The following is a 12,184-nucleotide window of genomic DNA, read 5'->3' as shown; positions in this document are numbered from 1 at the left end:
TGAAAAAGGACCAACTAAAAATTAACATACACTGACTGAAATAAAAAATATTAGACAGAGACCTAACAGCAGACTAGAGGAATTCAAGAATCAAGTCAAAGATTTGAAATACAAAGAAGCAAAAGACACTCAACTGGAAAAGCAAAAAGAAAAAAGAAACCAAAAATATGAATATAGTGTAAGGAGCCTCTGGGACAACTTCAAGGGTACCAGCGTCAGAATTATGGGGGTGCCAGAAGAAGAGAGAGAGCAAGATACTGAAAACCTATTTGAAGAAATAATGACTAAAAACTTCCCCCACTTGGTGAAAGAAATAGACTTACAAGTCCAGGAAGCGCACAGAACCCCAAACAAAAGGAATCCAAAGAGGACCACACCAAGACACATCATAGTTAAAATGCCAAGAGCAAAAGACAAAGAAAGAATATTAAAAGCTGCAAGAGAGCCGAAACCGGTTTGGCTCATTGGATAGAGCGTCGGCCTACGGACTGAAAGGTCCCAGGTTCGATTCCGGTCAAGGGCATGTACCTTGGTTGCGGGCACATCCCCAGTAGGGGGTGTGCAGGAGGCAGCTGATCGATGTTTCTAACTCTCTATCCCTCTTCCTTCCTCTCTGTAAAAAATCAATAAAATATATTAAAAATAAATAAATAAATAAATAAATAAATAAATAAAATAAAAGCTGCAAGAGAAAAACAGTTAATTACCTACAAGGGAGTACCCATATGATTGTCAGGTGATTTCTCAACAGAAACTATGCAGGCCAGATGGGAGTTGCAAGAAATATTCAAAATGATGAATAGCAAGAACCTACAACCAAGATTACTCTACCCAGCAAAGCTATCATTCAGAATTGAAGGTCAGATAAAGAGCTTCACAGACAAGAAAAAGCTAAAGGAGTTCATCACCACCAAACCAGTATTATATGAAATGCTGAAAGGTATTCTTTAAGAAGAGGAAGAAGTAAAAGGTAAAGAGAAAAATTATGAACAACAAATACATATCTATCAACAAGTGAACCTAAAAATCAAGTGAATAAAAAATCTGATGAACAGAATAAACTGGTGAATATAATAGAATCAGGGGCATAGAAAGGGAGTGGACTGACAATTCTTAGGGGGAAAGGTGTGTGGGGGGTGTGGGAAGTGACTGGACAAAAATTGTACACCTATGGATGAGGACAGTGGGGGGGGGCAGGTAAGGGCAGAGGGTGGGGTGGGAACCGGGTGGAGGGGAGCTATGGGGGGAAAAAGAGGAACAATTCTAATAATCTGAACAATAAAGATTTGTTAAATTAAAAAAAAGAGAAAAATATGAGAAAGAAGGAAATATAACCACAGGTTTGTGTAGGTTTTAATGCCATTTTACCATCATGTGGCTGAAAGCCTGGCACACAGTAGGTCCTCAGTAATATTTGTCATCTATTTAAACAGATCAATCCTGCTTAAAAGGCTACATTCTTTACATATCTAAGTTCTCTGTAAAGGGCTCAATGCCAGGCTAAGGGAATGGAAAGACCACCTTATGGATAATGAGTCTATATCAAGCAAAGCCTACAATTCCAGAAAAATCAGTATGGCTCTTTGATCCCAAATTATCAACATCCTCTCCTTCACTATTATCATCTCTGCAAAAATAAGCTGTGTCCTTATGTCTGTTGAGACTTGATATTTTGTTAATAAGAGGTAACATTATTTTATCTCATAACTAGGGGCCCGGTGCATGACGATTCCTGCACGGGGGGGGGGGGGGGGGGGTGGGTCCCTCAGCCCGACCTGCATCCTCTCCAGTCTGGGAGCCCTCAGGGGAGCCCTCTCCAATCCGGGAGTTTCTGTCTGTCTTTGCAGTCATATGAGCTAATTGTCTGAGACCCCAACCCAGTTTGGTTTGTTGCTCACAGAATAATAGAGGCATTTTTTTTTCTTTGCTTTATTGGTGGAGATTTCCTGGAAGTTTTAGAATATCTTCCCTTTAATTTTTCCTAGACACTCTGATTTTACTTGTGTCTCTCACCTTTGCTTTCCCTCCATACCCCACTGCAACAGTAACTTGCTCCAGGCTCACTTTGCTCTAGAGCAGGAGTGGGCAAACTTTTTGACTCGAGGGCCACAATGGGTTCTTAAACTGGACCGGAGGGCTGGAACAAAAGTATGGATGGAGTGTTTGTGTGAACTAATATAAATTCAAAGTAAAGGAGCGGAGGGGAGAGCAAGAGAACCCTTCGATCTTTCAGCTCCGCAGGCCGGATAGAACAGCCGAACGGGCCAGATCCGGCCCGCGGGCCGTAGTTTGCCCACGGCTGCTCTAGAGTCTAGGAGATCCGTCTGCCACCAGAACTACTATTCCCAGAATTTCTGGTGCTCCATGCACTCTTGGTTTCCCCTTCCTGCTCTGTCTCTGTCCCACGCCTCCTGCTCTGCCAAGTCCTCCAAGCCACCAGCTCTCCCTCTCTACTCTCCATCTGGTGGCTTGGGGAACCAAGTTCCCCAAGCAGCTCCACTCTCCGCTTGATCTCCCGCTCTGCTCTCTGCCCAGCACCTGTGTATGCAAATTAACTCGCCATATTTGTTGGGTTAATTTGCATACTCACTCCTGATTGGCTAGTGAGCGTAGCAGAGGTACAGTCAATTTACATGTTTCTCTTTTATTATAAAGGATTGGAATTAAGGTTTTACCATTCTTCTGGGATTTTAACATGAATCCCTCCCTCTTACTGCAGCTGATTCTTAAGAACCATTTGTGGAGAAGTTGGTGTTCTGAGGGTGCAGTAGGCTCTCAGAGAACTGACTTCTGGGCAAAAGTAGGCACCACCTCCACTAGAATCAATAAAATCTGATGGTGCCATGCCGAGGAAAGATGTAATAAGTTCCGGGGAGGGAGTCCCTATGTGCACCACAGGGACTGGGCTTGTTTTCCCTAGTTCTTGATGGCAAGGCTCAGGCCAGTGGGTGAAAGCTGTAAAAGCCCAGGTGGGGTCTATCAAAGGAAAAGGTTACCAGTAAATAGAATGGGTCCACAGAGGAACGCGTACTGTATGGAGAACTGAGCTTTTCATCACCATTAATGTTCAACCTAAGGCTGACGAAGTGATATTATAGGGGCTTGAACAAGGCATTCACATTTTAAGGCTCTCAGTTTTAAGAATTAATTATTAATTCTGTGGAGCTGAGAATGTGGGCTAGCTAGAAGAGTATTTACACACTACATTCTTCATTCTGCAAAATATTTTGGTTGTCCTGTCACATAACGCATATGTTCTTACCAATACAAAGATCATCATTTTTCTCCTAGAAGCTTTTACATTTGTCATGGGGAAGGCTTTATTTAGGGTAGCCTAGAAAATAATACACTTCATTTTCTTTCTTTCTTTTTTTAAAATATATTTTTTATTGTTTTCAGAGATAGGAAAGGAGTGGGAGGGAGAGATAGAAACATCAGTGATGAAGAGAGAACCATTGATTGGTTGCCTCCTGCATATACCCCCACTGGGGATCGAGCCTGCATCCCAGGCATGTGCCCTGACCAGAATCGAACTGTGACCTCCTGGTTCATAGGTCGATACTCAACCACTGAGCCATGCTGGCCAGGCTACACTTCATTTTCAATTTGTAAATACAAGAGGGAGTTTAGAGAAGCTATCTGCTTGAATGTATTTTGTTTGTATCGTCTTACTCCTACACAGAAGACTAGTTTTATAGATAACCAAAGATAAATTAGAAAATCTAGGTAAGAGGGAGGCTGCTGGGGGTGGGGTCAGGTGGCCAGAAAGGGGCTGCAGCTGGGGGACCTCCAGGCCAGCACTGGCTGAGGTCATGCACCCAGCAGGTCCCTGTCCCACGGTTCCACCCCCTCCTTGCTCTGCTTGCTCCTTCCTTCCCCACCCCACTCCCCGCTGTCTGTCATGAATATTGAGCATCCCCTGTTGTATTTCCTGAGCTCCACTGCCAAAGGTGGGAGTGTTGGGGTGTTTGTATCTGAGTCTGGCTCCAGTGCTGCCAGCCGAGTCCTCCGCTGGGCGGGAGCCGCAATGTCTCAGGCTGTGCCGAAGAATGGAACTAAACCATTAAGCAAAACATGGGAACTCGGTTTATATGAATTACAGGGAACACCTCAGGAAGCAATAACGGATGGCTTGGAAATTGTGGAATTCACCTGGAAGTCTACGCAGTGAATTAATGTCCCAGTTTGTTGGGATATGTTGAAGAACACCCTGACTACAAAGGAGTGTTTACGTCATTTCTGCCAGACTGCATTATCACTGCCCTCAGCAGTGGCAACAAAGAATGTCTTACGTGTCGGAAAAAGCAAGTTTCCAAAAGATCACTAAGGCTCTAACTTCGATGCCCTAATCATCAGAATTTATCCAGGATGAGTGTGAAGCTCCTCAAGAGAGAGTATGAACCAGGAGAAACAAGCACAACAGAGAGCAAGCGCTGGGTCACAGCATCAAGGAAGGACTGAAGTACAGGCCATGAACAGACGACAGGGAGCCAGGAAGCGACAGATTGAAGGCGGTAGCGGGGCCGAAGATAATGGCGACAGTTCTCACTGTAGCAACGCGTCCACACACAGCCAGCAGGAAGCAGGACCCAGGAACAAATGGACCAGAACACCAGATTCTGGGCTTGAGTTTGATAACAGTGCAACAGTGGCAACTGATCCAGTCATGGATGGTGCTGGGGAAATGGAGTTAGTATTTAGGCCTCATCCCACACTTCCGGGAAAAGATGACAGTGCACAGACAAGGTACATAAAGACTTCAGGTAATGCCACTGTTGATCATTTTCCAAGTATCTGGCTGTGAGGTTAGCTTTAGAACTTCAAAGCAGAGAAGAACGAAACCAGGCGAACCTTGGTACAGCCAGTGAGAAGCACCATACCATCTGCACTGCCATAGCCGGTGGGCGTTCCCTGTGTTAAATGGCCCTTTTTCTTTGGAATGCTGGAAAGTGAACAAACCCAGGGAACTTTTTATGTGCCCACGAAGGAGCTTTTACTAAAGCCATTTCAGAGAATGCACTGTTTTTATAGCCTTTTTTTATTATTAAAAATGTATCATTACTTTTGTGGACAGAATCTTGGATACGTTAGTCAGTTTTCTGTCTGAGCCAGACTTATTTACTCTATTAGAATCTTTTCCCCTTAATTTAAGATTTCCTTTTTGGAAGGGATGACAATTATTCAGAACTTTTTATTTCCTTTTAAAAAATATATCTAAGTTGTATGTCTTGACAAAGAATGGTTCCATTTGGAGCACCCTTTGATCCAGGAATTTTCCGTATAGTTGGCCATCTTTTCCCCTCCCCTCAATAGTTTAGGGCTTACAAAGTGTTAAATATCTGTTTTGAATTTTTTTTCTTGGAATCTTTTATATTAAATAGGGGCCCAGTGCACAAATTTGTGCACCTTAAAAGGAACTGTGGGCCTCAAGGCTGCGGTGGGCACAGCTGCGGGTCTTGGCCCATCCTCCACACCCCTGCCTGGCCCCTCCCGCCACAGGCCCCGGTTCCCTTTCTGCCAGCAGCCCCGCTCCTGCTGCCACCACCACTCCCATGCTCTGACAGGGTCGGCCCCACTCGAACCTGCTGACGGCATGGAGCAATTGGGGCCGGCGCCAGCAGTGGGTGCGAGCGGCGGCTGCCAGCCCTGATCACCTCTCAGGAGCAGGGGGAGGTGGAGAAGCCCTGAGGGGCAATCAGGGCTGGCAGCTGCCACTCACACCTGCTGACAGTGCCAAGAGATCAGGGCTGGCACCGGACGCCAGCAGCAGGTGCAAGTGGGGCCGGTGCCAGCAGCAGGTGTGGGTGCTAGCAGCAGATGTGAGCACCTGGCAGGACCGCAGTGTGTGGGAGCAAAGAATTTTCAGTAACCACCAGAGGCTCACCCCAATGACAACAACTGACGCCCCGCCTTGGTCTGGCACCCCCGTTCACCTGCTCCACCATCCCACCGTGGCTCTGCCAGCTGCTGCCAATACCCACCATGTTCCACACGTGACCCCTGGTGGTCAGCGCACATCATAGCGACTGGTTGTTCAGTTGTTCAGTTGTTTGGTTGTTCTGCCACTCAGTCTATTTGCATATTAGGGTTTTATATATATAGATGGGTGTTTCTATATAAGCTGTAGTATCTTCGTAAAGACCAAGGCTCAAATTTACTATGCTTAAGAATTCTCATAGGATTACTGTTTTCATGGTATTTTCTCCCATGATATCTCCATTTTTTTAATAATAAAAAAAAAAGGTTCTTTATGAACTTACTGTTCGTTGTCACGCAATGTTATTTTTTTTTACCCCCTCTAATTTTGGAATTTCTGATTTGGGGAAACGGAATCACACAAAAATCTCAAGTTCTAGAAGAACTTGGTTCATTTACAGATTTTACTGAAGAAAACAATATTATATTGGTGAGAGGAAGACCTATTTCTTTAAACTTTTAACCCACCTTTCTGTTGAACTCCCTTGAAGCCCCTTCATGGAGACCTTCATTCCCCCTCCTCAGCGGTGCTCACTGTCTGAACTTCTCACACTGCGTTTTCTTTTGTCTGTTTTGTGTTTATGCGAATGGAATAATAGCATATGGATGCTTTGTGCCTAGCTTTATCTTCTTCGCTTCACATTATGTTTGTGAAATCCACCTATGTGGTTGTATGTGAGAGTAATTCATTCTTTTTATTGTCATATAGTATTCTATTGAATAAATGTACCAAAATGTGTTTATCTCTTAAACTGTTCATGAACATTTAGGTTCTTTATTAAGAACAATGCAGCATTATTCACAGTAGCTACGAGGTGGAAATAACCCAGGTGCCCATTAGGGAATGAATGGATAAATGAAATATGGTTTATACAGACAATGGAATATTTTTCATTTTTTACAAGGAAGGAAATTATAACACCAGCTACAACATGAATAAACATTGAAAACATTATGTTAAGTGAAAAAAACAGTCACAAAAGAATAAATACTGTATGATTCTACGTATATGAGGTGCCAAAGTAGTAAAATTCATAAAGATAGAACAGAGAATGATGGTTGCAGGGGCTGGGGATAGAGAGGAATGGGGAGTTATTGTTTAATGATTACACAGTTTTAGTTTAGGAAGAAAAGACAATTCTAGAAATGAATGGTCATGATGGTTGTACAATGGTATAAATGTACTAAATGCCGCTAAACAGATTTTGTTATGTATATTTTGCCACAATATAAAAGGAATGAAAAAGAACAATGCTGCATTGCACATTCCTTTTTTAGCTTTATTCCCCCATTCTCCCAGCTTTATTGAGATGTAATTGACATATAACATTGTGTAAATTTAAGATGTGCAACATGATGATTTGATATCTATACTAATAAATGGGTAATATGCTAATTAGATTGGGTCGACCGGACATCTTCCGGTCATTCAGTCCTCCTTCCAGACAAAGCCACGGTTGCGGGATCTGAGGCAGAGGCGGTTAGGGGCAATCAGGCCAGCAGGCAGGGGGGTTAGGGGTGATCAGGCAGGCAGGCAGAGTGGTTAGAGGTGATCAGGTGGACAGGCAGGCAGGTGAGCGGTTAGGAGCCAGCAGTCCCGGATGGCAAGAGGGATGTCCCAGATTGGAGAGGGTACAGGCTGGGCTGAGGGACCCCTCCCCAACCCCCCCATGCATGCATTTCATGCACCGGGCCTCTAGTATGTATATATTTCAAATTATTACCACAGTAAGGTTACTTAACACCTCCACACCCACCTCCTCACACAATTACAATCCGTTTGGTATGTGGTAAGACCATTTAAGATCTACTCTCTTAGCAGCTTTTAAGTATGCAGTACAGTATTGTTAACTATAGGCACCATGCTGTACTTACATCCCCAGGACTTATTCATCTTATAACTGGAAGTTGTGCTCTTTGACCAATATCTCCTCATTACCATCCTGCTTTCCCCCAGACCCAGCAACCACAATTGTACCCTCTGTTTCTATAAGTTTGTCTTTTCTATTTTATTTCAGATTTCATATGTGAGTGTGATCATACAGTATTTGTCTTTTCCTGTCTGACTTATTTTATTTAGCATAATGCCCTCAAAGTCTGTCCATGTTGTTGCAAAAGGCAGGATTTCCTTCTTTTTTTTATTGCTGAAAACTATTCCATTGTATATACACACCACGTTTTCTTTATTTGTCCATCTATTGATGGACACTTAGATTGTTTCCACATCTTGGCTATTGTGAATCATGTTGCAATGAACATGGAGGTGCAGCTATATCTTCAAGATAGTGATGTCATTTTTTTAGGATATGTACCCAGAAGTGGGATTGCTGAATTATATGGTAGTTCTATTTTTGCTTTCCACAGTGGCTGCACCAATTGACATTCCCACCAACAATGCACGAGAGTTCCCTTTTCTCCACACCCTCCCCAACACTTGTTATCTTGTCTTTTTTAGATAACAGCGATTCCAACAGGTGTGATACATTGCACACTCTTGTACATGGCTTTTGGTGAACATACTAATTTTCCTTGGAATTGCTGAATCATAGGACAGGTGTATGTTTAACTTTAGTAGCTACCTAGACCAGGTTTGTAAGCTTTGAAGGACCAGTCAGATTTCTATGAGATGGTGGTCTTCATTTCTATCGTCATGTAACAAATTAGCACAAACTTAGAGGCTTAAAATAGCACCCATTTGTTATTTCGCAGTTTCTTTGGGGTCAGGAGTCTGGGCCCAGCTTAGCTGAGTCCTTTCACAGGACAATTTGGGAAAATTTCCCCGAGGTGTACTGGAACCAGCCTCCAAAGGAGGACGACCAAGAGACCAAAGAAAGAGGGTGACAACTCCAGAATTAAACAGAGTTTATTAAGCGAAATTCCAGACAGATTCAGTCTTAGGCAGCGGCAAAATAGTGTATCTCCAAGCCAAAAGGGGACGGGGGCTTGATATACAGAGCCTGCGGGATCACAGGTGGCTTGTAGCCAAGTGGCACCTGCTGTTAAGAGCTTTATACTCCAAAGCAGTAAGCAACTTAACGAGCTTACTTACCTATGTAAGAACATTCCTTTCAGGTGACACAGGCCTGCCCCTCCCGGTGTAAACTGGTGGTCACAGAGACACATGCTTCCTAAGATGGTGTCTGTCACGTCAAACCCAGAAACCATTAGCCTAACATCGGGGTCTCCAGAGGCTGTTATTAAGGTGTCAGAGGCTGCTGGGGTCTCATTTAAGGCCCAGCCTCCTCTTCAAGTGTATGTGGTTGCTGGCAGAATTGGATTCCTTGCAGTGTGGGTCATTCTTGCTTCCCACAGTGGCTCTGTGAACAGAGATTTCAACCTCTTTCCAGTGATGCCTGTGGTTCTGGCATCGCAGCCCTCAACACCTCTGGTTTTTCTGAAGCATGCCGGTGTAGTCCTCTCGAGTAAGTGTTGCCTTGTGTTGCCAATGTCCTATCTCAGGTTATGTCTACGTTCTGCCTGTGAGTCGTTTTCAATGCTGGGGAGGCAAAGGGTGATAAAAAACAAACAAACTTGGCTGAAGACAGGACAGCCCAGAACTAGGGCGATTGTGAATTCCCCTCCGTCTTAGCCAGTGGAGGACAAGAGCCAAAAGCTAAGTGCTCCTGTCTCCTGTCACTCAGGTGGGCACTTCTGAAAGGTAATCTGTACCCTTCCGAGGGCCTTTGCTATTTCTCCATTGCAACTGTTCATTTCTTAAAATTATTTTTTAAAAATTTCTAGCATTTCAGCATGAAGATCTAGAGAATGCAATTTATACTCAGCAATATAAGGACCCTCAAATAAAGATGAAAGTTGTGTCTATCTAGTTCCTAAATATTTTAAGCTTTTAATTTTGTTTTGTTTAAATATGTTTTTAATGATTTCAGAGAGAGGAAGGGAGAGGGAGAGCTAGACACATCAATGATGAGAAAGAATCATCTATTGGCTGCCTCCTGCATGCTCCCCACTGGGGATTGAGCCTGAAACCCAGGCATGTGCCCTGACTGGATAATGAACCATGACCTCCTGATTCCTGGGTCAATGCTCAACCACTGAGCCACACCAGCTGGGCTAAACTTTTAATTTTGAACTAATTTTAGACTTACACAAAAGTTGGAAAAATAGTTCATAATTTCTATATACCACTCACACTACTTCCCCTAATAGTAACAACTTACATAACCAGGGTACAATGATCAAAACCAGACCGTTTGGAACAATATGATTAAACAAACTGTGGACCTCATTCAAATGTCACCAGTTTTTCCATGAATATCCTTTCTCTGCTCCAGCACCCTATCCAGGATTACACATTGTATTTATTGTAATTTTTCATAGTCTCCTCCAGTCTGTGACAGTTCCTCGGTCTTTCCCTGTCTTTCATGATCTTGACACATTTAAAGAGTACCGGCCAATTATTTAGTAGAATATCCCTCAATTTGGGTTTGTGTAATGTTTTCTCATGATTAGAATGATGTTATGGTTTTTAGCAAGAATATCACAGAAAAGCTATTATGTACTTTTCAGTACAGTTAGACACAGTGGTGCCTGATGTCAAAATATCTTATTATTGGTGATGTTAATTTCCCTTGATTGCTTGGTTGTGGTGGTGTCTGTTGGCTTTCTCTACTGTAAAGTTACTTTCTTTTTCCCAGGGAGATACTTTCAGATTAGGCCAACATCCTGTTATCTCTCAAAGCTTCACCCGCTAATTTTAGCATCTATTAGTTCAGTGGATCTTAACTGTCACAATTATGTGTTAGCCTAGTGGCAATTTTTATTTCTCTATTTTCTTCTACTTAATTAATTGGAATTCTTCTACAAGGAAGAGCTGCACCTTCTCCCATATATTTGATCATTTCTATCAGTATGGAATCATGGATATTATTTTATTCTATGTGCTGAAATCCAATACTGACATTATTTATTTATTTATTATTCAGATTGTTCCAGCTCCTCATGGAGCCCCTTCAGGTTGAGTCCTGTGTTCTTTCAACAAGCTCCCCCCAGCTTTTTTGAGCACTTCCTTACTCTGGCGCCACAAGATGTGCCAGGATCATCTTGTGTTTTCCCTGCCAGCCCTGGAACTAAGTAACCCCTTCTCCAAGGAGCCCTAGTTCCTTTTGTTGGAGAAAGGTGTTTAGAAACCATGATTGGGGTGCCAGGTGTTCTCATTGTTGTGGAAGGGCCATTGCTTCTAGGCCCTTTCAGTAGACAAAGCCAGGAAGGAGATGTATACATATAAACTAACCCACACCCTCACACACATACGTACACAGTATACACACACAGCTACATGAATATTTCTATACTGTCTGTGTACTTGTTTAAAACCATGAATTTACACTGATATCTCTGATTCTAATCCAGTACCACAGGGTCCATTTTAGCCTTTCTTTGGAACTTCCTTTTCCAGTGATGAAAAACCTGGCTTTTATTATCTACTAGAGGCCCGGTGCATGAATTCGCGCACAGGTGGGGTCCCCCTAGGGATGGGGAGGTCAGGACATGATTGGCCCTCTGGCTGGGTGGTGAGACACCCTTGCTGGCCCAGGATCCGAATCCATTCCACTAACATTTGCGCCGGTTGTAGGGAGCCACCTGGTGGCCACTTTTATATTGTTTCTCCCTTGTGGAGCATCTAGGGAGGGGAAGCTGCTGCGGTGCCCGAGGCTGACTTCCAGGAGGCCAGCGGCACTGTCGGGATCATGCCGGCAGCACTGGTCCATTGGTGCCTGTCCCATTCTCCGGAGATTGGACCTGCAGGACTACTGAGGGAGGGAGTGTCTGCCAGCGGGCTGGTGGGCCACCGGGACAGGTCTCAGCTGAGCAGCACTCCTGCTGTGAGAGTGCACTGACCACCAGGGAGCAGCTCCTGTGTTAAGCGTCTGCCCCCTGGTGGTCAGTGCGTGTCATAGTGACCAGTTGTTCCGATCGTTCGGTTGCTTAGGCTTTTATATATATAGACTAGAGTCCCAGTGCACAAAATTCACGCACAGATAGGGTCCCTAGCAGCTGTTGGCAGTTGGCCGGGGCCTCCCTTTCCCCAGCTGCCTGCCGCTGCTGGCCAGGGCCTCCCTTTGCAACTGCCTTAGCCTGGCGCCGCCCGCTCACCTGCTCCACCATCCCGCCGCGATACCGCTCTTCTCAGGGCCCATCGGGGCTGGCAGCACCTTCACTGACACCTGCTGCCAGTGTCACGTTGCCA

At 44.2% G+C, this 12,184-nt stretch overlaps 1 pseudogene across 1 annotated transcript; it reads left to right on the top strand.

Annotated features, from left to right (window-relative positions):
* The first annotated feature begins 4,027 nt into the window (after window positions 1-4,027).
* LOC308244030 (E3 ubiquitin-protein ligase RING2-like) lies at window positions 4,028-5,000 on the top strand (annotated as a pseudogene). The gene has a single exon. The product of its transcript is annotated as an E3 ubiquitin-protein ligase RING2-like (transcript).
* Window positions 5,001-12,184: the final 7,184 nt, after the last annotated feature.

Source organism: Plecotus auritus (genome assembly GCF_963455305.1).
Source record: "Plecotus auritus genome assembly, chromosome: 3".
NCBI classification, from domain to species: domain Eukaryota; kingdom Metazoa; phylum Chordata; class Mammalia; order Chiroptera; family Vespertilionidae; genus Plecotus; species Plecotus auritus.
Note: the sequence above shows the minus strand (reverse complement) of the source record. Positions and strands in the feature narration are given on the sequence as shown.